General features: G+C 47.2%; 1 protein-coding gene across 11 annotated transcripts in view; it reads right to left on the bottom strand.

Annotated features, from left to right (window-relative positions):
- Window positions 1-16,286, bottom strand: part of LOC118233172 (myocyte-specific enhancer factor 2D homolog) — a 65,401-nt gene extending 49,115 nt beyond the window's left edge. For all 11 annotated transcript variants that reach the window (XM_035428561.1, XM_035428564.1, XM_035428567.1 and 8 more), the window contains exon 1: window positions 16,084-16,286. The gene's annotated coding sequence lies outside the window, so the exon portion shown is untranslated. The remainder of the gene's footprint in view (window positions 1-16,083) is intronic.
- Between the last annotated feature and the right edge of the window lie 6,964 nt (window positions 16,287-23,250).

The raw sequence follows: 23,250 nt of genomic DNA, 5'->3' as shown, positions 1-23,250 counted from the left end.
TCTGTGAGCTGATCCACTCACTGAAGAGCCCAAAGTACACAGGGCATCTGTGAGCTGATCCACACCGCAAACAAAGCCTCACGAACGGGGCGTGGGGGGGACCGGAGGACCCCACGCTTCCGATCCCCTCGCTTCCATCTGTAACGTCAGCACGCCTCTCCGTTTAGCGGGGGTAATTCTGCGTTATCGCAGGGCTATGATAACGTAATTATCACAATTACATTACGACATCCATTTCCCTCTGTACGTGGGCCTCCCCCCCCCCGCCCACCCCCTTTCTGAAATGATTCTGGTTCCTCTGTGCTGTAATTTAGGGATATTAAACCGGCTCGCTTGTGCCAGTCTATATCAGGACCAGATGCGCATTATCACTCTTGGGCTGTAAGGAAGTCCGTTTCTCCTGCTCCAGTGGAAATCAAAGGGTCACCACGGCAGCCCAACGTCTCCAAACACATCCAACCGAATCCAACCAACCCGAGTCACGCGCGACGGACGTGTACGGCGATGGGGCCGTCCGGACAAGAAAAGCAAACGCACAAAAGATGTTTTTAAGGGCATAAAACAGACTGTAAATCAATGAAGCCCATTCACTGCATAATTCAGTGTCACCCACTGCACTGGAGAGAGGGACAGAGAGGGAGGGAGAGAGGGAGAGAAAGACCGAGAAAGGGAGGGGGGGGGAGAGAGGGAGAGGTGAGAAAGAGCAAGGCAGGGGCAGAGAGGGACAGTGCCTTTCATCAAACCCTTTTCCAATTAATTGTGTTAATTGCTCTCCGCTCAGGGAAATGACGGCTGTTCGGCAAAGATGCGGCAGCACTGTCCAAAATGAAAGAGGCTTCTTCTTTGAGCATGGGGGGGGGGGCTGGGGGGGGTGAGAGACAAACAGACACGAAATGGGGGGGGAGGGGGGGTAAACTGGGGACAGGGCCGGCAATAACGAAGGGCCGTGCGGCGCGTAGCGACTCTAATCGCGTCTTCCTCTCCGTCTCTCCAGAGCGGTGCTCCTCTTCCTCGCACACCGCCCCCCCCCCAACGGGCCGCAGTCCTGCAGGGGGCCACCATGTTTAAGAGCCACGGCCACTCCCCTAAGGAACCACCAGGCTAAAGAGGCCGCTAGCCTCGAGCTTCGGGTATAATCCCAGCACACGCTGCGGCCCTCCAGGACTGGAGCCTGACTCCCCTGGGATAAGGTATCAGATGGTCCCAATCAGGGGTGGACGGCAGCAGGGCCGGCTGGTTTTTTGTTTTAAGCTGAAAGACCAGCAGCCGATTCAGAGCCAAGCCGATTCACCAGGGGGAGGTGACTTAACTGAAGGTGACTTAAGGCGACTTAAATTGACTTAAAAGTCAAATTATTTGGCCTACGAGGTGCCAAGTAACAACGAAAACCTGCAGACCTGTGGACCACGGGTCAAAATAAACACCAGAAAAGCACTTCTGGCTTCGCAGAGCGCTGCGAGATACATAATACTGCTAAAACGTGTGGAGCGATGACACTACAGAATCTGTAGCTGTTCCTGTTATTGTATAATGTTCCGTGAGTGACGTTGGTTGAGGGCTCTGTTTTTTATAGTTTTGCTAGCTTCTTGTTTTTCGCTAGTTTCGCACCCTTGGAGAAGTTTCCCGACTACAGACCTTTATCTTCCTGCGTGGAAACACCTCAAGGAACAGTCCTGGGTCTCCATTTAAAATGTCACCGATGGTTTCCGGGGAAACGTGAAAACCGAAAAGCTTCCGAGGCCAGGTGACGGCCGTCTTCGGCGACCACCGGAGTGACGCTGGCGCCTCTCGCTCCTCGCGCGACGGCGTTGCGTTTTGGGTGGAGCCGGGCGGGGTGGTTTTACAGGGGGGGGAGGGGGGGGGGCGCGCGGGGGTGGGCGAAGGCTGCGGAAGGAGCGAGGAGGTTGCTATGGCGACGGATACGTGCCTCTCTCTCTCTCTCCCTCTCGCTCCCTGAGGACAGAGGCGCTGAACGCCAAAAAAGCGTCCGCAGGCGGGGGAGCCCGATGTGCACCTGCGGGGAGGAGGAGAGGGGCGAGAGAGAGAGCCTTAACACTCCGGCCACCCCCCTCTGCTTTAATACCCCCCGTCCAGCACATTTAAGAACACCGATACACCTCACCTCAGCTGCCTCGTGTTCAGCACAGACGGGCATCTCAGTGAGTCTCACCTCCCAGTACCCAGCTTCACACACCAAGAGCCGCCAGGCTAGCAGCAAACACAGGACAAGGAAGAAGCCCAAACACACACACACACAAACACGGATACACAAACACACACACACAAACACGGATACACAAACACACACACACACACAGACACAGACACGCACACACACACACATACACACACGCGTACGTGCGCGCACACACACACCTATGAAATTCCTCACCTTCCCTGCTCTTAACAAAGCCGAGTTCAGTACTGGGTGTGTCCTGCCAGCATTCAGGATTGCAGCTTCCTGAAGGGGTAACTGAAGGGGTAACTGAAGGGGTAACTGAAGGGATAACTGAAGGGATAATTGAAGGGATAACGGAAGGGGTAACGGAAGGGGTAACTGAAGGGGTAACGGAAGGGGTAACGGAAGGGGTAACTGAAGGGGTAACGGAAGGGGTAACGGAAGGGGTAACGGAAGGGGTAACTGAAGGGGTAACGGAAGGGGTAACTGAAGGGATAATTGAAGGGATAACGGAAGGGGTAACTGAAGGGATAATTGAAGGGATAACGGAAGGGGTAACGGAAGGGGTAACGGAAGGGGTAACGGAAGGGGTAACTGAAGGGGTAACGGAAGGGGTAACTGAAGGGATAATTGAAGGGATAACGGAAGGGGTAATTGAAGGGGTAACTGAAGGGGTAACTGAAGGGGTAACTGAAGGGGTAATTGAAGAGGTAACTGAAGGGGTAACGGAAGGGGTAACTGAAGGGATAACTGAAGGGGTAATTGAAGAGGTAACTGAAGGGGTAACGGAAGGGGTAATTGAAGGGGCAACTGAAGGGGCAACACAAGGGATAACAACGCTTTGCAGCTTAAATCCTGAAAACTACAGAAGGGCGAACAAGGCCGTTCAAAAATCCAAAATGGGGTGGAGCAACGATTTTGCTACTGACCAATCACAATGCACCTCCGAGGAGAGCGACATTACTGGATTTGTTCACACTGCAATCGATTTTTAAAAAGTGCATTCACCGTGGACTGCAATCATTTGCATTGTGCGAGTGTGGCAGTATCTCGATAATATATTCAGTCTCAGTGTACCTGAACTAATGTCCAGTTCTGTAAGGGAAGTGGTTTATTTTTCAAGGTGCCAGAGGGTTCAAAACTGACTTTTGCGGTCACAAAACTTCTCAACCTCAACCGTCGACAGGACATCATTCAAAGTTCTTTTTTAAGTGCCCCGCCACACGCATATTTAAAAAAGAAAGAGAACTTAATTGAAGGGTGCCACACGCTTGCTATTGTGTTTATGGGCGTAGCCTGCGACGCACTATTAAAAAAACATGAGTAACGAGCTCGCACCCAGCCAGCAGGGTCTGCCTGAGTGATTCATTATATAAAAATTGCTTCTGATTGGAACTTAATGCGGTTCACGGCAAAAGCACCGACCAATCAGCAGGGCCAAACAACTGACAGAAGACATTAACGGAGGTCGTTTGAAGGGGCGAGAAAAAGAGAACTTTGCAGGACGCAGGTATCTTTTCGGTTTTCACACCTGTACAGGTGATATCTTCTGAAGTGTTTCGGAACTCCTTAAAAGTCGATAAATATTGATGCGTTAGTACGGGTAAATACATCTGTGCAGATGCAACTTTTTAGAAGCCTGGAAATTCAGCAATACGTCAAAAGTGAACTCCAGTCAAGCATGCCCTTGAACAAGCTACTTCATCTGATTTCAAAAATCATGGTAAATAATATGTTTGGTAAATAAACAAAGAAAATATAGAAAACCAATTCAAGGGCATTTGCTAACAAATAATAACAATAAAAATAAGAATAAGAAGACTGACTATAATAATATTATAACAATCATCATCATCTAAATAAAACCCTGACTCCACGGGATAATCTGAGCAAACATTTAAGTGCAGCACACCAGCAATTCTGCATACTGTATGTGTAATTCTATACACACAGCAGGTCATAAGTTAGCCCCACCATAACCCTGTATACACAGCAGGTCATAAGCTAGCCCTAACCCTAACCCTGTATACACAGCAGGTCATAAGCTAACCCCATCCTAGCCCTAAATACACAGCAGGTCATAAGCTAGCCCTGAACATAACCCTGTATACACAGCAGGTCATAAGCTAGCCCTGAACCTAACTCTGTATATACAGCAGGTCATAAGCTAGCCCTGAACCTAACCCTGTATACACAGCAGGTCATAAGCTAACCCTGAACCTAACCCTGTATACACAGCAGGTCATAAGCTAGCCCTAACCCTGTATACACAGCAGGTCATAAGCTAGCCCTGAACCTAACCCTGTATACACAGCAGGTCATAAGCTAGCCCTGAACCTAACCCTGTATACACAGCAGGTCATAAGCTAGCCCTGAACCTAACCCTGTATACACAGCAGGTCATAAGCTAACCCCACCCTAGCCCTAAATACACAGCAGGTCATAAGCTAGCCCTGAACATAACCCTGTATACACAGCAGGTCATAAGTTAGCCCTGAACCTAACCCTGTATACACAGCAGGTCATAAGCTAACCCTGAACCTAACCCTATATACACAGCAGGTCATAAGCTAGCCCTAACCCTAACCCTGTATACACAGCAGGTCATAAGCTAGCCCTAACCCTAACCCTGTATACACAGCAGGTCATAAGCTAACCCCACCCTAGCCCTAAATACACAGCAGGTCATAAGCTAGCCCTGAACCTAGCCCTGTATACACAGCAGGTCATAAGCTAGCCCTGAACCTAACCCTGTATACACAGCAGGTCATAAGCTAGCCCTAACCTAGCCTGGAATGGTGCATGTGACTGGGGCCCCATGACAGGCAGTCATTAAGGCGGAAATGGGCGATGAACGAAGACCGGTCCCACCCACAGAGCGGAGAGAACGCGCTCCCCCGCAACACGCTCCCCCGTAAACGCCAATCTGGCCAAACGAACATCCGGCGTGCCCGATTTTGCCGTCTTCCTTTATTTGTTTTTCATCCGGTCCCTTGTCTTGCCACCTCCTCGCCCCCGCAGCACGGCACAGCGTTAGCGACTTCCGTTCCAAATTTGGATATTCTGAAGGACCCCCTCCCTCCCCCCAGCTTTTATCAAACACAGACCCGGTGTATTTAGCCTTCCGATTCCCTGTATTTTTAGAACAGCACATCGCTCGGTGTGTTTTTTTTCTTCTGATTCTGATATCGATTCATTCCCCTGCTATTAGAACACCGAGTAATTTGCGGACAGGTGAAAAATTACCACCTGCTCCCCGCACCTGTGACTCCCCCCCTCGTCTGTGACTCAGCCCCCCCCCCGCTGGTGGAGCTGCTGAGAGCTGGGGGGGGGGGGGCACAGTCTCCTGAAGCCCCTTGTTCTTATACACTGTCACTTTAACCCTTCTGCTTCGATTCATTGTACACCTGCTGCTTCCTGTGATACTGAGCCCCCTGCAATTAGTTTCTAGGGGCTGAGACTCTCTTCTGCTCCCTTCGATTCGCTGCTCGCCTCTGAACGGTGAAGCAGACCTCGTCCTGACCGACCTCTTAAATCTGAGGCTGCGCAATGGCCTGCGGAATTCCCCTCACGCGAGGAAACCTGCGCGGAAGAGGCAACCCGTCAGTGCTCTAATCAGCAAAGGCACCAATCTGGCAACCTGTGCTGAGGCCAACCACCCTTTCTTTTCGTTTTATTCCCCCTATTCATTAACTCACTCCGGCTGTAGCACTGATTTTTCCCCGTGGTAGAAAACCGTAAACGACGTCCCTAAAGAGAAAAACTAAAACAAAGACAGCGCCAGCTACACATGGGCTATACATTTACAGCCTGCACGCTAAAATTAGAGTCCAAACGTACACATACAGCGCTGCGCTCACTCACCGCAGGCGTTTACACATTATCGTTAGCAATGAAATCTCATGGGGGGCGCTTTGGAAAAGGGGGAGGGTTCATATAGCTTACGCTGATGCAGCCATTGCTGTTGTTGACGTACCTCCGAGAGAAAGATACTGTACACCACGTGGCCAAAAGTATGTGGACACCTGACATCCAACGTTATGGGCATTAGTATGGAGTTGGTCCACCCTTCGCTGCTATAACCACCTCCACTCTTCTGGGAAGGCTTACTGCAGGGATTTGCTTCCATTCAGCCAGAAGAGCGTTAGTGAGGTCAGGCACTGCTTGGGAAATTAGGCCTGACTCACAGTTGTCTTTCCAACTGATCCCAAAGGTGTTGGATGGGGTTTAGGTCAGGGCTCTGAACATTGTAGCGAATGTGATTATAATGTTCTTAACTGAACATTATAATGCTGATGTCACTAGTGGTAATTGAAAGAAATAGAATTCTAGAACAGTAAATTCGAATTTTGAAAAAAACATTCCAGAAAACATACACTTATAAAGGGTCCATATTAAATATCTTGGTATTAAGGTGAAGCTTTTGAACTTAATCCTGGATTCATTTCATTTTCATAAATGCAAGCATTAGCAATTTCCTTCACCAGCAGTCTGTTGATTTAGTTTCGGAACTCACTGAACTGTGTTCACAAACTGTGACAGTGTTTGTGAAGAAAAAAAACACTTGCATTAAATCTTGAGTCAAAATGAAGGAAGAATGTGGGGAGCCCGTTTTACCTGTGCCATGGATGACATGTAACGCACACACAAAAGTACACACACACGTGCATATAGGAACGCACACACAAACGCACACACACGAGCATGTAAGGAGACATGCACACACAGAAATGCATGCACAAGCATGTGTGCACACATGCACACACACACACACACACATATTCACATTCTGAAACCACTGGTTAACACCCCCATACAGCACAATGCAATCAAAAACATACGTACAATTCTGAACAAAACCAAATATCTCCAAACAGGCAAACAAACTGAACACCTCCTGGAGAACATTTTCTGTTTGTCGCTTGTGCGCGATCCCCTGCTGCCCGTAAGTGTGAACAGAAACGCCCATCCAGTGGCAGGCCCCGCAGCCTGGCGACCATGCGTCACCATAGAGACGGGCTGACCTCTGCTGCCCCCCGGCCCGGGGTCGTCCGGCCCGACCTCCTCTTCGTTACGGTAATTGCCATTCGGTTCCCGGGTGGCCCTCCAGGCTGCCGACGGCTCAATTAAAAGGCGGGTTGGAGGACGGACGAGTCGCGGTGAAAGGGGAGCCGCGCGGAAGCGAGGGAGCCAACGAGAGCGAAGCACACGGCGCACTGCCCCGGCCCTCTGAGGCCAGGAGCACCGCTACAACCCGCCATACTGACCATACCAGAGCATACCACACCACACCATACCATACCGTATCACACTATACCATACCACACCACACCATACCATACCGTATCACACTATACCATACCACACCACACCATATCACACTATACCATACCACACCACACCACACCATACCACACCACACGACACCGTATCATACTATACCATACCACACCACACCATACCGTATCATACCATAGCATACCACACCACACCGTATCATACTATACCATACCACACCACACCGTATCATACTATACCACACCACACCATACCACACCACACCACACCGTATCATACTACACCACACCACACCACACCATACCGTATCATACTATACCATAACACACCGTACCGTATCATACTATACCATACCACACCACACCGTATCATACCATACCGCACCACACCATACCATACCGTATCATACTATACCATATCATACCACACCGTATCATACTATACCATACCACACCATACCGTATCATACTATACCATACCACACCACACCGTATCACACTATACCACACCACACCACACCATACTGTATCACACGATACCATACCATACCACACCACACCATACCACACCGTATCATACCACAGCATACCACACCACACCATACCATAGCATACCACACCACACCATACCGTATCACACTATACCATACCATACCACACCACACCGTATCATACTATACCACACCACACCACACCATACCATATCATACTATACCATACCACACCACACCATACCACAGCGTATCATACCGTACCGTATCATACCATACCATACCGTACCATATCATACCACACCATACCACACCATACCATACCATACCACACCATACCGTACCATATCATACCACACCACACTATACCATCACACCACACCATACAGTATCATACCATACCAAACCATACCATAACGTATCAAACCTGTGTTTTGTAGTTGTTCCAGTGACCTTGATATGCACTTTTGTACGTCACTCTGAATAAAAGTGTCTGCTAAATAAATGTAATGCAAAACCATACCATACCATGCCATACCATAGAGGTTCCCAACCCTGTTCCTGAAGATCTCCCATCCTGTAGGTTCACATTTCAACCCTAATCTGGCGCACCTGATTCTACTAATTAGCAGCTCGAGAAGATCTCTAGCTGTTGAGTGAGGTGTGCTTTCTTAGGGTTGGAGTGGAAACCAACAAGATGGTAGATTTCCAGAAACAGGGTTAGGAAACCAGCTCCTATACCACATAAGATTCAGTTCAGTACATAAATAAATTTTTCATATTCCAACAATTAAGCCTATCTCTTGCTTAATCATGACATCCATTGACAAAAACCCCCCATTTTCAACTGAGAGCCATACACATTTTCCAAGACTACTGTATATTCACACCCTAATTTTAAATTCTCAATGACTTGATTTGCAAGCGAGGCCTAGCCTGAAAGTAACAAAGCAAGTCAATGACATGAGCCATCTCAAATGTCATGCATCAATTTATGCAAATGCAATAAGAAGGTACAGTCAATGCTAGCACACATAGGTAATCTATAAACTATCAGAGGTAAGGTTCACCAGCTAACAGAACTTGCAACCACAGTTCAGGAGTATGGATGTGAACCAGCAAACGGTAAACACTGAGGAGGGGATGAATTCTGTTTGCTCAACAAATGTCAAGACAGATAAACTCTCAAAAGGGAGCTTCACAGTGGAAAAAGCATCCAAGAGGAAGTTTTGCCACTACTTAGAGGAAGTGGAAAGAGGAAACACGAGGCCCTAATTCTGACACCAAACGAAATGGTGTCTTCTCCAGATCCTCAGCCAGGTCAGGGGCCTGTATCACAAAGCACGATGCACGAGTTTAGCTGGATAACTGCACTGAGTAAAGCCCAAAACAGGCCGGTTGCGTTCGGCGCGGTGGCGCTTTTAATGAATTAATCAGCGGCCAGGGCGAGCCTCCAGCCCTCCTGCTGGGGGGAACAGGTGTGTGAGCGCGACTCTCCGCGCCACGGTCTGCAGACAGAGCTGGAGACGAAGGTTCTTCTCCACGGAGAGCTCCCACAGCGAACCACCAGGCCAGCTGACCTGGGCTGACCCCACGCCACTCCGGGATGTCAACGGTTAGCCAAGTGAACACGCAACCGTTTCCCCACTCCAGGGCCGTCTTCGAGACGGCCAGCTCAACAATTACACACATTCCCATTAAAGTGGGGTATTCAGGGTTGCGCAAGGTCACTGGAATACTGTCGAATGTTGCAGGAGAATCTGAATCAAAGTATAGAAAGAATATAAACACTTGGGACGACAACCCGGATGTAGGCAAATCGGCAACTGTCCCTCTTTCTGCATCAATGATGGATCCATGCCACAGGTTAACCCATTTGTTTTGCTAATTCTCCAGCTCATGGGTGAAAATGGAAATGTCCGGCATCTTCCTCTTGGTGTACACACAATAGGGCACAGGGCGTTGCGGAGAGAGCGTTGTGGGTATTGTAGGCCGAGAGGTCTCCGCGTTAGTCGGCACTATGGCACAACGATCAGGGAATTGGCCTAAGGCCACAGGTTCAATTCACAAATAGCACACTTCTGCTGTACCCTTGAGCAAAGTATCTAACCTGAATTGCTCTCTGTAAGTCATTCTGGGTAATGTCATCTTCTAAATGTCAGTAATGTAACGACAAAACACACAAATCCGACCCGCAGTACATTTTAATGGAAGAGACTTGCCCTAGAGCAGAAAGCCTCCAACACATCTCGAGATTTAAGATAAAGGAAAAAACAGTGAGACAGATACGTCATATACATCCTGGCACAATCACACCAGACCCTTCCTAAAAACAAACGCTTTTGGCTGAATGCGTTAGCATTAGCGTCCATAGATTATGAACCTTAAGAGACGTCTGAAGGCTGCACATGCATACGGGCTTTGAATCCTTTTTTTAAGGACATGCGCGCAAGAAAAACAGATTTATTTTAATGACCAAATCAAATTCTCTTAAAGGAGAAAAATATTCATTTTGGGATTCTGGCGTCATTATGAATTCACATAAAAAAAGCATTAACAAAGAAGCCTTGTAAAATTTTCTGACAATTTATAGTTTAAGAAAACTGTAAGAATATAGCAGCAAAGACTAGTAAAGTCAAACATAACGTAAGGCAAAGGCCTATTATTGCAGGGAGTTTGCTTCTGAGAAAGGGCACGGCATAGCAGTGCCCCCATACACAGTGAGCCCAATTATTTATCTACAAACGCTAAGCTCAACTCTAGAAACCTTATTGATTAATCGGCCAATCTTTTAACATCTGAAATGAACTGATGAAGCATTTAAATAATTACCCCCTTACCCACGCCCTCCCCCTTTTTAAACTGGGCTGAGACCAGCAACCTGTGAACGCGCATACAGGCATCTCGCCATCTTGATGCCAGTTCAGCCCCCAGCCACCAAATTTCTCGGGGGTGATAGCGTGACTGTGACCATGAGTTTTAGCGAGACCTGGGGTGCCCTGCAGGACTGCATTAGGCTGGGACAGGAGTGGGGTATGACCTCTAGGCCCTTATCTCTGGATCACTGGCCTCCCTCTCTGGCCACATCCTCCATCCTCTGCTCCAACCCCATCCCCACACCCACCCCCATCCTGCCATCCTGCAAAATGGCACACCTCCTACTGGCACTGGGCCCCAGGGCAGCCACCCAGCCCAATGGACCTGGTCACCTGGGAGAAGGGGAGGGGCAGCGTGTGCTGCGATGACTGACAGGCCGCACAGTCAAGCCTCAGGGCAGCCAATCAGTGCGGCTGCACCGGCAGACCTGCACAACACGGTCTTAAGGACTCGGCGAGCAAATTCAGCAAGCAGAGGGATCTAAGAACAGAGCTACGGCGGGGTAGTGAGAGGGGGAGGGGCGCATCCCAGTTAGGGGTGTGAGAGGGGGGGGGGGGCATTCCCAGTGGGTGTCCTGTTATAAGACAACCCCCCGAAAAGAGAGCTAGACCTAATGAGCACATCAAAGGGAAAGCGCAGATCAGTGAGCTAGCTGGCGGCCTCACACACCACACGCTGATAAGAGCGGCCCGCGAAAAAGAAAGGGCTGCCTTCTTCCGCTTCTACAGGAGAAAGAGGAACTTCCAGGGCCAAAGGGCGAAGGCTAACGTGCTAACAGGCTAACGTGTTCAATGATGGGGGGGTGGAGGGGCGGTCAGGCAAACATCACATCAACATCAACGCAGCATCAAGCCAGAACATAAGTACACAACGATGGGAAGAGTCCATTACATTACATTACATTACAGGCATTTAGCAGACGCTCTTATCCAGAGCGACTTACACAACTTTTACATAGCATTTTTACATTGTATCCATTTATACAGCTGGATATATACTGAAGCAATTTCGGTTAAGTACCTTGCTCAAGGGTACAACGGCAGTGTCCTACCCGGGAATCGAACCTGCGACCTTTCGGTTACAAGCCCAGTTCCTTACCCACTGTGCTACACTCCGTCCTCCATTCAGCCAATCAGTCCATTCAGCCAATCATGGCTCATCATTATCATACAGGTTATATGGCACTGTGTCCAGCCAGCATATGGACCTCCTAGGGTTACATGGCCTGCACTTTGTCTATTCCCTACGGTACACAAGAATAACGAGCGGGGAATCAAGAAAGGAGTATCATGAGAAAAATCTGATTTTGGCAGGATGGTGAAAAATAGCCAGTTTTAGCGGGCGTCCAACCAGGACAGTGGAAAGGCCCTAGACCCTTGTTTAAATGACCATGAGGAGTCAGAACCCGGGTTTAATGTTTTCTTTGTGCCTTCTGTCTGAACGGTGTCAGCAGGGGTGCACAACTCCGGTCCTGGAGGGCCGGTCCACGTGCTGGTTTTTGTTCCAACCAGTCACCTCAGTTTTAGTTCTCTGACAGCTCTATAATCTACACTGATTCACTCCTGTACTTGAGCACAGTTAAATCTTTAGAACACACTTGCAGCCTGCGGCTGTAGCTGGTGCTCGTGCACATGTCAGATCAAGATATGACTGGGTTAATTAAATAATTACGAGCTGAAGTTGGCACAAAATCCTGAAACGGATCGGCCCTTGTTGTGCACCCCTGTCTCAACCCACAGGCACAGTGAGCAGCAAACCTTCTTTTGATGGTCTGGGGGCTTCTAGAGCAGGGCTGGGCCAATTACAGTTCAGTTCAGTCAATAAAGGAAATTAAGTTAAATTGTATCCATTAATAGACAAGAAATCTTGGCAGAACATAATACCTAATTATTTAATTAAGCCTCGCTTGATTAATTAATTGAATTTCAATCCATTTCCTGAAGTGGATGAATGTGAAGTGCAGGTCTAAGCCTCTGGGCCACAGTCACACTTCCCCATGTGCAGATGTGTGTAGAGAACATGGGGGGGGGGGGGCGGGGAGGTGGCAGGGGGGGGTAGGGGCGGAAAAATCGGCGCGAGGAGAAGGAAAAAGAATTGGCAGCTGGCGGGAAGAATGGGAAAGCGTGGCCAAATGAGCTGTCGTTCCCAGCATCCCCCCCCCACACACCACCCCACCAGCCTCCCACACGCCAGGAGCTGTCCGCAACGATTTCACCCCTCCCGACAGCTCTTCATTGCAGGTGGCAGGTGGCAGGTTTGCCCGCCTCCACCAAGAGAACAAATGTGTCTTGCACCCCCCCCCCCCAGCTCTTCTATTCTCCCATGTCACATTCGCCGTTTCCGCCGCGACGTCTTCGGCCTCCTGTGATTTGTGACTTATTCTTTCCCGCACTAGCGGCCAATTACGCTTCACTGCAACAGCACTGCAGAGATCCTCCATTAAACTAAAACTTCAGCAGCCTGGGGGAACTGGCTGCTGGTGCACTGGCTGCTGGGGGCACTGCCTGCTGGGGGCACTGGCTGTTGGGGGCACTGGCTGATGGGGGCACTGGCTACTGGTGCACTGGCTGCTGGGGGCACTGGCTGCTGGTGCACTGGCTGCTGGGGGCACTGGCTGCTGGGGGCACTGGCTGCTGGGGCACTGGCTGCTGGGGGCACTGGCTGCTGGTGCACTGGCTGCTGGGGGCACTGGCTGCTGGTGCACTGGCTGCTGGGGGCACTGGCACAGGGCTCTGTGCAGGGTGTGAGCTCCCCATTTCCACCAAAGCTCCCTCTCTCTCCCTCCCCCATCATGCTAATCCATAATATTTACCTAACTCAACGCACTGAGCCACACTAAGCATGACACTAATCACTAATCAAACTACCGCGGAAAACATGCACACACGTGCGCACACACACACACAAATACAATGTGCAGGCACGCACACACACAAAAAAATGTTCCACGACTGAAATTCTCTCTCACACACCTGCCATGCGGATTCCCTGCAGGACACGGAGTGTGAACTCCCACAATTTCATTATTAACAAACTCACACCTGCTGGAATTCACTGGCTATTTTCTTTAAAACAGAAAAAGAAGCGCACAGAGGGACGTTCGCCTGCAGCGTGCGCGCGCACAATTCGCTGTGCAGATGACACGGCCTTCGGACGCCGCGAAGAAGCCGCGAGCGCCGTACCACAGGGAAGCGCGCCTAGGAACGGCAGGGGTCAGTCCACTGGGAATACACGGGAGGAGGAGGAAGGCTGCCCGAATTGATCACCAGGTCTGCCATGACTGGCGGCCATTCCAGTTCAACTCAGTAACGCGGTAAAACAAACTTGAAAGTAAACTCATGAACAGGCAAATGTTCACAATGTACTGCGAGGATCACCCCCCACCAAAAAATACCAAACAAAAAAACAACGGATTCATTGAATTTTGATTAATTTACTGAACGGACTGAAGTTAAACAGACATGATAACAGCCTGGTACCCCATCTGGTGTGGAACGTGTGAAATGTGACCAAGGAATCTCGGTTATTAACATGTCCTGTTTACCACTAAAAGTCCTCAAAACTGCAATCAAACTTAGGGTCACTTAGTCAAACCCGCATTCTCCTAAAGGGTTTGGGATTCCACAACAACCCCCCCCCCCCCCTCCTTTTCTTCCATAAAACCGCACCAACCTCTACTCAGGAACAATGCACGCCAACAACACTTTTCCCCACGTGCAGAAAAATGTATAAACATAAACAATGTATCTTTTTCCGCGGAGTCAAAACTCCGCGGCTCTCAAACAAACAAACAAACAACGAAACGCTTCCTTGTAAAACTAGTGGTCGCATTAGTGTTCCAGCAATACGCCTTCGGGAATCCCGATTTCCTACTTGTACAGTTTATAAGGCTGGTCTTGTAGTCATAAGGTCCTAACTATGCAGTGGAATGAACAGTTTTCCCTGCGGAGTTTCATTCTCTTGCACAACGATGCCTCTTTGATAGCGAACAAAATTTCAGCCTTTTGTACAGGGTACATGCATAGTTCACGCGCGGCTGCAGTAGCGCAGACTTTAGCCAAACCTGTTCATGGTGGTGTCTTGTTTTTCCCAAATACGTCGGGATGACGTACGTGGGCAAAAGCTATTTAACGTCACCAGGTGTTCGGTCAAACAAAAATGAACGATCGCTATTAACATTCACCATTTTCCCCATTAGTAATAATGCTCTTAATATGTTTTACACCATTTCCTAGTTTAGCATAAGCAGCATTTCTTTAGTCTAAAACACTTCTCTAAAAATTAAGTCCAAACAGACCAAGTACCGTAGACGAAATGTAGCTAAATTATCGCAGAAGAGACTTTGCGTAGTTAATTGCATTTCCTCGGACTCTTGATACCAGTTAAAATGTACAGCTGAACACACATTGTCTACTCCAGATTCCAGTGCAGTTGTGATTTGTTATGTATAGTAAAGTATCGGTCGCATTTTATCACCATAAGCCTGGGGGTGCTAATCAAATAGGCTAAATAATAAACTTAAAGGCTCATAAATCGGGAATCTGAATTTGAGTGGTTAGGCTTAATCCATCACAGACATCCACTTTTTAAAAAAATAAAGGGGGATTTTACATTGTCATTTTAAGTAAGGAAAATGTTATCTGCCAGGTGCCAAGTTCGTAAACTGACAAAAATTGCTTGCCTACACCGCAATTTCCAACTTAGCTTAGCATCGTAACTTAAAAGAAAGTGTATGAAATTTGTAAATGGGTACTGTACGGATACTAATATGAAGAAAATATTTAGTTCCATCAAAAACGGACATCCACGGTGACACTTCGGCTACCCGTTCTGACAACTCTCGTCACGACTATGGTCGTGTCGACGACAGGACGCGCACATCCCTAAATGTCAGATGCACATTTCATAGTGCAAAATATCAACATGGAGGGGCTCGAATGTTTATTTGCCGAGCTATCTATCACCATTTCACAATCCCATTCTGAGCCGACAGCCATTAGCCACCTAGCTGCCTTCAAGTCCTCTGATATATGCACCCTCGACACTCGCGTGTTCTCCAAAAACACCAGTGGCCCCGAACCATTGCGCACTATCAAATTGTTACCCTTGTCCACATCACGCGCTGATCTGAACTCGTTGTACTGCCAAAGCGAAGTCGTTCGTAGAAGAAAAAAAAAACGAAAACAACAACTAGCGCACAGTTGACAGAGCGCAAGAGGGAATGTAACACTGTACTTACCCTGGAAAAGGATATCCACATCTGTGAGGTACAAGAGTCAATGTACTTCATTCATACAAAAATAAAAAGGATGTTGACATAATAAACATGGACGTCTATATTTATATATATAAAAAACAATTCTCCCTCTTTTCCGCTTGGTGTACAAGGTAACTATTTAGTTCAGTCAAATGAGACAATGTAGAAGTGATGCGCAATCTACCATGATTTGCACTACTTCACGATTGACGTATCATCGGCCAATAGAAACTCAGTGCTGTTGTTCCTTAGCCAATCGGAGGACATATAACGGGAACACATTTTGTGAAAACGAAGAGGGTAGGAGGAGGCGGGGTCTGCCGTATGTGTATGTCTGGAAGGGTGGTAGTGATTGTCATGTTCGCCTGAAGTGTACATATCCCTCCGCTTTGTCAATTATGTTTTGCATGTCTTTGCATTGACGAGAAAGTCTCCGTCAACGATAAATGCCGTACAGTATTATTGTCTCTTGCCTGCGTCTGTCTTCATACTCTCCATCTTCCTGACCACCGTTTTATCGCATATTGTAACCAGAAGGGCGCGGATTTCATTATACCCAATGGACGTAACAGACGAAACGCTGTAACTGTAAAGTGGTAAAAGTACCTAATCTGTCATCTGGCAAGAATGTCTCTTCCCAAACATGGACAGTTTCTGACAAATGTCTCCCACAGTCTTCAAAAACAAATTCCACCCTATACATACTCCATACATGAGACGTCTTGTGCTGGTTAGAGACTAATCTGTAAGCAACATATTTAAATATAAATAATCAATGACAATGTGAAATCTGTAAAATCAATTTGGAAAGTATTAAAAGCAGTACTGATGACACTAGGAAACAAACAAAAAAAATGGGGTGGGTATTACTGTTGTTGATATACATATGTTCTCGTCCGTGTGGCAATGCAGGTACGTATGAATGTCATGCACTGCCATTCGAGAGAATTACACACTCTGATGCATTCCGTCACAATGCACCGGTATGGATCCCCCAAACCTGATCCTAAGGACAGAGGGGTGGGCCTTGGAGGGCCATACCCCTTTCAGTGGAGTTAACCTCTGCTCTGGAAGATTTAATTCACCCAACCATGTATTTATTCACATTTTTTAGCTGATCCTCAGTGTTTGTGAATGACAAGCTCCGTCTGTCAGTCATTTAATTTCACAGTCATCTGACTGATCTGACATTTGAGCTAAATTTACTACTTGTGTTCCCATATGAAACGTTTTATTTCCACTGAGCCTATGAATGAACTACCGTAGGTGTGCAGGGGGAATCAGTTAATTGAACCAGGGATGGGGATTGGGATGGGGGAGGGTGTGGTGGTGACTGGATAAGACCGGTCCTCTGGGAATGCAGGTTCCCCATCATTATTTTAGAGAGGCGCTCAATCCTTGTGGCTTTTGTTGTCACTCATCACTTAATTGACCAATTAAACTGGCTGATTACGCAATTCACCCATCCTGACCCGGTTTATTTCGAAATGATCTGACTGCTGGTTTTTCGGTTATTATTCAGTAACAGTAACTGCTATCGTCTGCAACCTTCCATGGTTGAGGGACGCCGTCTATAGTAGCATTGTGGCCGATATTCAATCAACTGTATGGCCGATATTCAATCAACTGTATGGCCTGTATTCAATTAACTGTATGGCCTGTATTCAATTAACAGTATGGCCTGTATTCAATTAACTGCATGGCCTGTATTCAATCAACTGTATGGCCTGTATTAAATTAACTGTATGACCTGTATTCAATCAACTGCTTGGCCTGTATTCAATCAACTGTATGGCCTGTATTCAATTAACTGCATAACCTGTATTCAATCAACTGTATTGCCTGTATTCAATAAACTGTATGGCCTGTATTTAATCAACTGCATGTCCTTTATTCAATCAACTGCAGGCGGCAGTGTAGTATATGGGTAAGGAGCTGGTCTTGTAACATAAAGGTCACAGGTAGAACTGTTGTACCCTTGAGCAAGGTAATTAACCTGCATTGCTTCCGTATATATCCAGCTGTATAAATGCAATGTAAAAAGATGTATAAGTTGCTCTGGATAAGAGTGTCTGCTAAATGCTTGTAATGTAATGTAACTGCATGGTCTGTATTCAATTAACTGCATGGTCTGAATTCAATCAACATTTGTCCTTAACTTTGAATTACACACAGATGGAAGCGTTTACACCTTTTTTTCCCACAAGTTGAACTCATGCTCCAAACTGTGTTTGATAAAGAAACAGACTCAGCATCGCCTTCGTCCAATTGTTAGTCAAAGGTAAGGACAAAATGTTGATTACATCCCAGCCACAGTGTCGGTGCTATGGCAACAGGAAAGCTGTGCAGGTGAACAGTCAAGACCAAACAAGTGACATGACATTGGCCAGCCACAGCTTTCAGTATTACTGCAACGGTGGTCATTTGAGCAGGTGTGCAGCACAAAATTACAAAATTCTGGATCCTGTGCAAATGTGGACGTCCTTCCTAAAACGAATTTGTTAGTCCAAGCCTTGTGGGATGCCTTATCCGTGTAATCCACTGCTTTCGTTGGTTAATTAAATGCTAAGCGACCGACACAAACCAGCAGACCCTGCATCTCTGCAGGACCAGTGCTGACGACTTTTCACGAGCGAAAAGCGCGATGCTAGCGACGTCACAATTGGTACTGGCACCTCGGAGTTAATTTTGACGGGATTATTGCTCCTAAGCGAATGTCCCGGCACACTAGCAAAATCAAAGTTAACGATATAATTCCAGCTGAAACAGAGACCCAGAGAGCTGCCTATCTGTTTCAGTGACGCGAATCCTCTCAAATCTACGAAGTGGACGAGCTCATTCAATCACCATATCCCGAGTGGCTCGCCAGATCCAGAGCAGAACGTAGATAGAGTAACACAGTATGGATTATTTGGAAATAAATCAGGATCAATTGTCTCCTACCTAGTCAGCATCGATTTTATTTTGGTGACCGTTATGATCGTTCTCAGTCAGGTGCCACAAGCATTTAAGAAATGAATTAGTTAATGAAAAAAATAAAAGTTTTAATAAGGTTTCTTAGATCTTAAAAATGTAGAAAAAAATTGAGCTTTAAGCTTAGGTTATATGTCCCAATGACATTGCGTAGGCTGTAACTTCGCAAAACCGTTGTGGTTGATGAAAATAAGCAATGCTTGGTTTAGCACTTAAATTGCCTGGGGAAACATTCTTAAATCATACCTATTATGTTTTTGGATATATTATAGACAAATCACACCGTTTTATTTTTATAACGTCACATTCTCACCAAAAAAATTTGGTTCACACCATGTTTAATTTTGTGGTCATATGGTATCAAACTGTTCCGTGTTTGTGGTAAGAACGGTTCATTTCGGCTCGCTTCACTCGTGGCAAGGCGGATGTGCAGGTGGGCGGGCGTGGGGTGACCTTTAAATACGAGGGTAACTTTTAAAAAATTGTCCCGTAGTGCAAACTTACAAGTTAAAAGGTTATGAATGTCGACATTTTGTGAAAGTTTATCCGAGAGACACGAAAGTGATGGGTATCCTACTCACAGGCACATGAAAGTGAAACATTGCATTTCAAATCACAGAGGAGAGCTTTCGTTTTTATACATAGTAAAGAAAGCACCCATACGAAATTTAGTTTTTTATTACTCGCTAATTTTTTCAAAGTGTCAAGCTCGGTAAAATACGATGCAAGACCGGCCATGTGAAAATTAAACGATATTTGATCAAAGCGATGGAAGGATGGACTAATTTCTGTCAGGTGCGGAGGGATACAGTGTTTACAGTTAGAACGGAAGTAAAACTGTTGGACAGTACAGATAGTCTACTGTTTATAAGATACGTAACCCTTTCGTGACGCCGGCTCGTTATAGTGAGAAACCAAACCTTGTGAGATTTGAAGCTAATAATAGCAATTATGGCTCTTTTCAATTTATAAAAACTTCTGCTTTGCGAAATGAATAAATCACGTTCAGAAAATGTCAAGCAAGCTTGTTTGCTGTCGAATAAATCAATTATGTGACGTAGCCTGCACGTTTCCCTCCTGTTTCTTTCTGAAAATTAGGTAGAAGATACTGATCAAACAACTGCGAACGCTTTGTAACATTGATGTGTCTAATGCTGTGGCCAGTCGAAAGCTGTTATAAATAAATAGATTGATTGATCGGTAGAAACCACGTCCAAACTGTTAAAGGTCAGTTAGCTTAAGCGACTGTCAAATATTCATTTCAGCTCTCAGACCAAGGTCACTTACAATTCACCCGGGCTCTTCTGAAAAAAAGGCACCTTGTACATTTTGTATTCACCATCTCAACCAGCCATGAATAATCGAGTAATTGTGTAACTAAATATTTTTTTTTATTATAAAGTAACTTTAAAGTAACTTTAAAGTTGTGATATAAATTAAACTGCCGACTATAAGCACAGTCGCACGCGCACACACAGTGTTTGCCGGTTGCCCCGAAGCTGAATATGGACTCAAGGAGGAGTCGCATATTCTGAACTCGGAAAATATGCGTTCAATAGAAGATAAAGTCAATAGAACAAAATTACAGCTGAGAGAACGCCAATGGAGGTATAAAAAAACACAGTGCCGTACGTTTGTTTGCAAACACGGGCTTATGTTCCAGTTGCATTAGTATTATGCGTAAGGTCGCGGGTACACTGACGGGGATTTATCTAGAAGCAGAGCCGTAACGGCTGGATCTGCCCACCGCCGATTCTCCCTATTACATCATCAACGTCACAAGTGTGTGTACTTGAGAGCGACCAGTTTAAATGGACAGGAAGCATCATATCACGTTAACGGATAAACGGATATCATAGCCTAATGACTGTTGTTAATGAGATATTTTCATTAAATTTATTACAGTCTCCAGCTCCTAGGGGGCTGCAGTCTCCAGTTTTAATTGTTCAGATAATTGCCATGGAGACCAAACTATTGATGAGGAGAAGGCCTTTGTTGCAACTAATATGTAACCCGTAAACCCTGAAGCGGATATCAAGGCTTCACAACAGGCCTCGGATCTGCCTTTGACAAGGCCCAATCTGCTTAGATCTGCTGACACAACGAAGGCGCTGGTACGGGAGGGACAGGGGATCCACGTTTGCCTGTTTGCTGAGGTCCTATTTTAAATCATGTATATTCTTCTGCTAGATTTTTTTTTCAATCCCTGCGGTCAATAGAACTTCAATAATAGGACCCATTCTTTATGAATACGCACATATGAATGCATGACTGAGAGAAGAGTGACAGAAGTGAGCAAAGGACAGAGAGGGAGAGAAGGAGAGGCAGAGACAGGTGGGGGGAGGGAAAGAGAGAGAGAGAAAGAGAGGGGCGGATTAAAGTGGGTTTCTACACATTAGGTAAGGAGCTTACGTTCTGGGGTTTTTGCGATGGAGAAGTAATGCAAACAGATGGACGCCCTGCTGCCATCCTGCCCTCCCGCCTGTGGCCCCAAGGGGTCAGCGGGTCAGCTGCTTGTCCTTGTTGGCGCAGGGACTGCAGGGGATGGGAAAACAGGCACGAACAAACAAATAAACAGATAAAAGGACAGAAAGACAAATAGAGAAAAAAACAGACAAAAAATATGACAAACAAATAATAGAGAAAACAGACAGAAAAACAAACAAAAGCCGGACAAACAAACAGATAGACAGACAGACAAACAAAAAACAGACAAACAGACAGTCAGTAAAACAGCACTGAGCCCAGGCATGGTTCTCTGGTTCACAGTGACTCTTGTGCACAGAACAGGCCCTAAACTCCCAGAGGAGAACTACAGCCCAAACCAGGAGTCCCCAGATTCCCAGAGCAGGCCTACAGCCCAAAGCAGGGCGTCCCCAGACTCCCAGAGCAGGACTACAGCCTAAACCAGGGGGTCCCCAAACTCCCAGAGCAGGACTACAGCCCAGACCAGGGGGTCCCCAAACTCCCACAGCAGGACTACAGCCCAAACCAGGGGGTCTCCAAACTCCCAGAGCATGACTATAGCCCAAACCAGGGCGTCCCCAAACTCTCAGAGCATGACTACAGCCCAAACCAGGGTGTCCCCAAACTCACAGAGGAGGACTACAGCCTGAACCAGGGGGTCCCCAAACTCCCAGAGCAGGACTACAGCTCAAACCAGGGGGTCCCCAAACTCACAGAGGAGGCCTACAGCCTGAACCAGGTGGTCCCCAAACTCCCAGAGCAGGACTACAGCTCAAACCAGGGGGTCCCCAAACTCACAGAAGAGGATTACAGCCCAAACCAAGGGGTCCCCAAACTCCCAGAGCAGGACTACAGTCCAAACCAGGGGGTCCCCAAACTCTCAGAGCAGAGCAATAGCCCAAACCAGGGGTCCCAAATTCCCAGAGCAGGACTACAGCCCAAACCAGGGGGCTCCGAAACTCCCAGAGGAGCCCTACAGCCCAAACCAGGGGTCCCCAAACTTCCAGAGCAGGACTACAGCCCAAACCAAGGGGTGAGCAGAGCAATAGCCCAAACCAGGGGGTCTCCAAACTCCCAGAGCAGGACTACAGCCCAAACCAGGGGTCCCCAAACTCCCAGAGCATGACTACAGCCCAAACCAGGAGACCTCCCAAAGCCAACAGAATTGACAAACAAGGCATCCCCAAAGCTGCTTGAGAATGGGTCCACAATCAAAATCAGCTTCCCCAAATGGCAGGGCCGGCTAACAACCAAATTTGGGCCCTTAAGCCCTGGTCCACATACATGGAACCCTCAGTGACTTGCAAAGAAGTACCAACAAATGTCACCAAGTGACGAAGTCACCAATGGCATGTGACCTTGAAGAATGACCTTGTGCACTGAAAGGAGAATCCACAGCCACGTTTTGGCTCAGTTACCAAGGCAACGGCAGCCCCATTCTTTTTGTCATTGGTCATGTGTGTGCGAGCGTCACGTCTTCATTTCCTGTTTGAAATGCAAATGAATCATGAATCATAAAGGTTTAAAGGGGTACCCGAGGTTTGGCTGACCTGTGATCCATCAACTCGTCCTCCATCCGGCAGTATTCATCTCTGAGCAGTTCCTTAGCCTTCTGTCTGTGAACCTGTGCAGGAAACTGAACCTCTGTACAGGCAGGTTGGGAATTAAAATACACATAAATGTGTTTCGGTTTCAAAATGGAGGAGGTGT

The sequence above is a fragment of the Anguilla anguilla genome, chromosome 8 (assembly GCF_013347855.1).
Source record: "Anguilla anguilla isolate fAngAng1 chromosome 8, fAngAng1.pri, whole genome shotgun sequence".
Taxonomy (NCBI): domain Eukaryota; kingdom Metazoa; phylum Chordata; class Actinopteri; order Anguilliformes; family Anguillidae; genus Anguilla; species Anguilla anguilla.
This window is presented reverse-complemented; position numbering and strand designations above follow the sequence as displayed.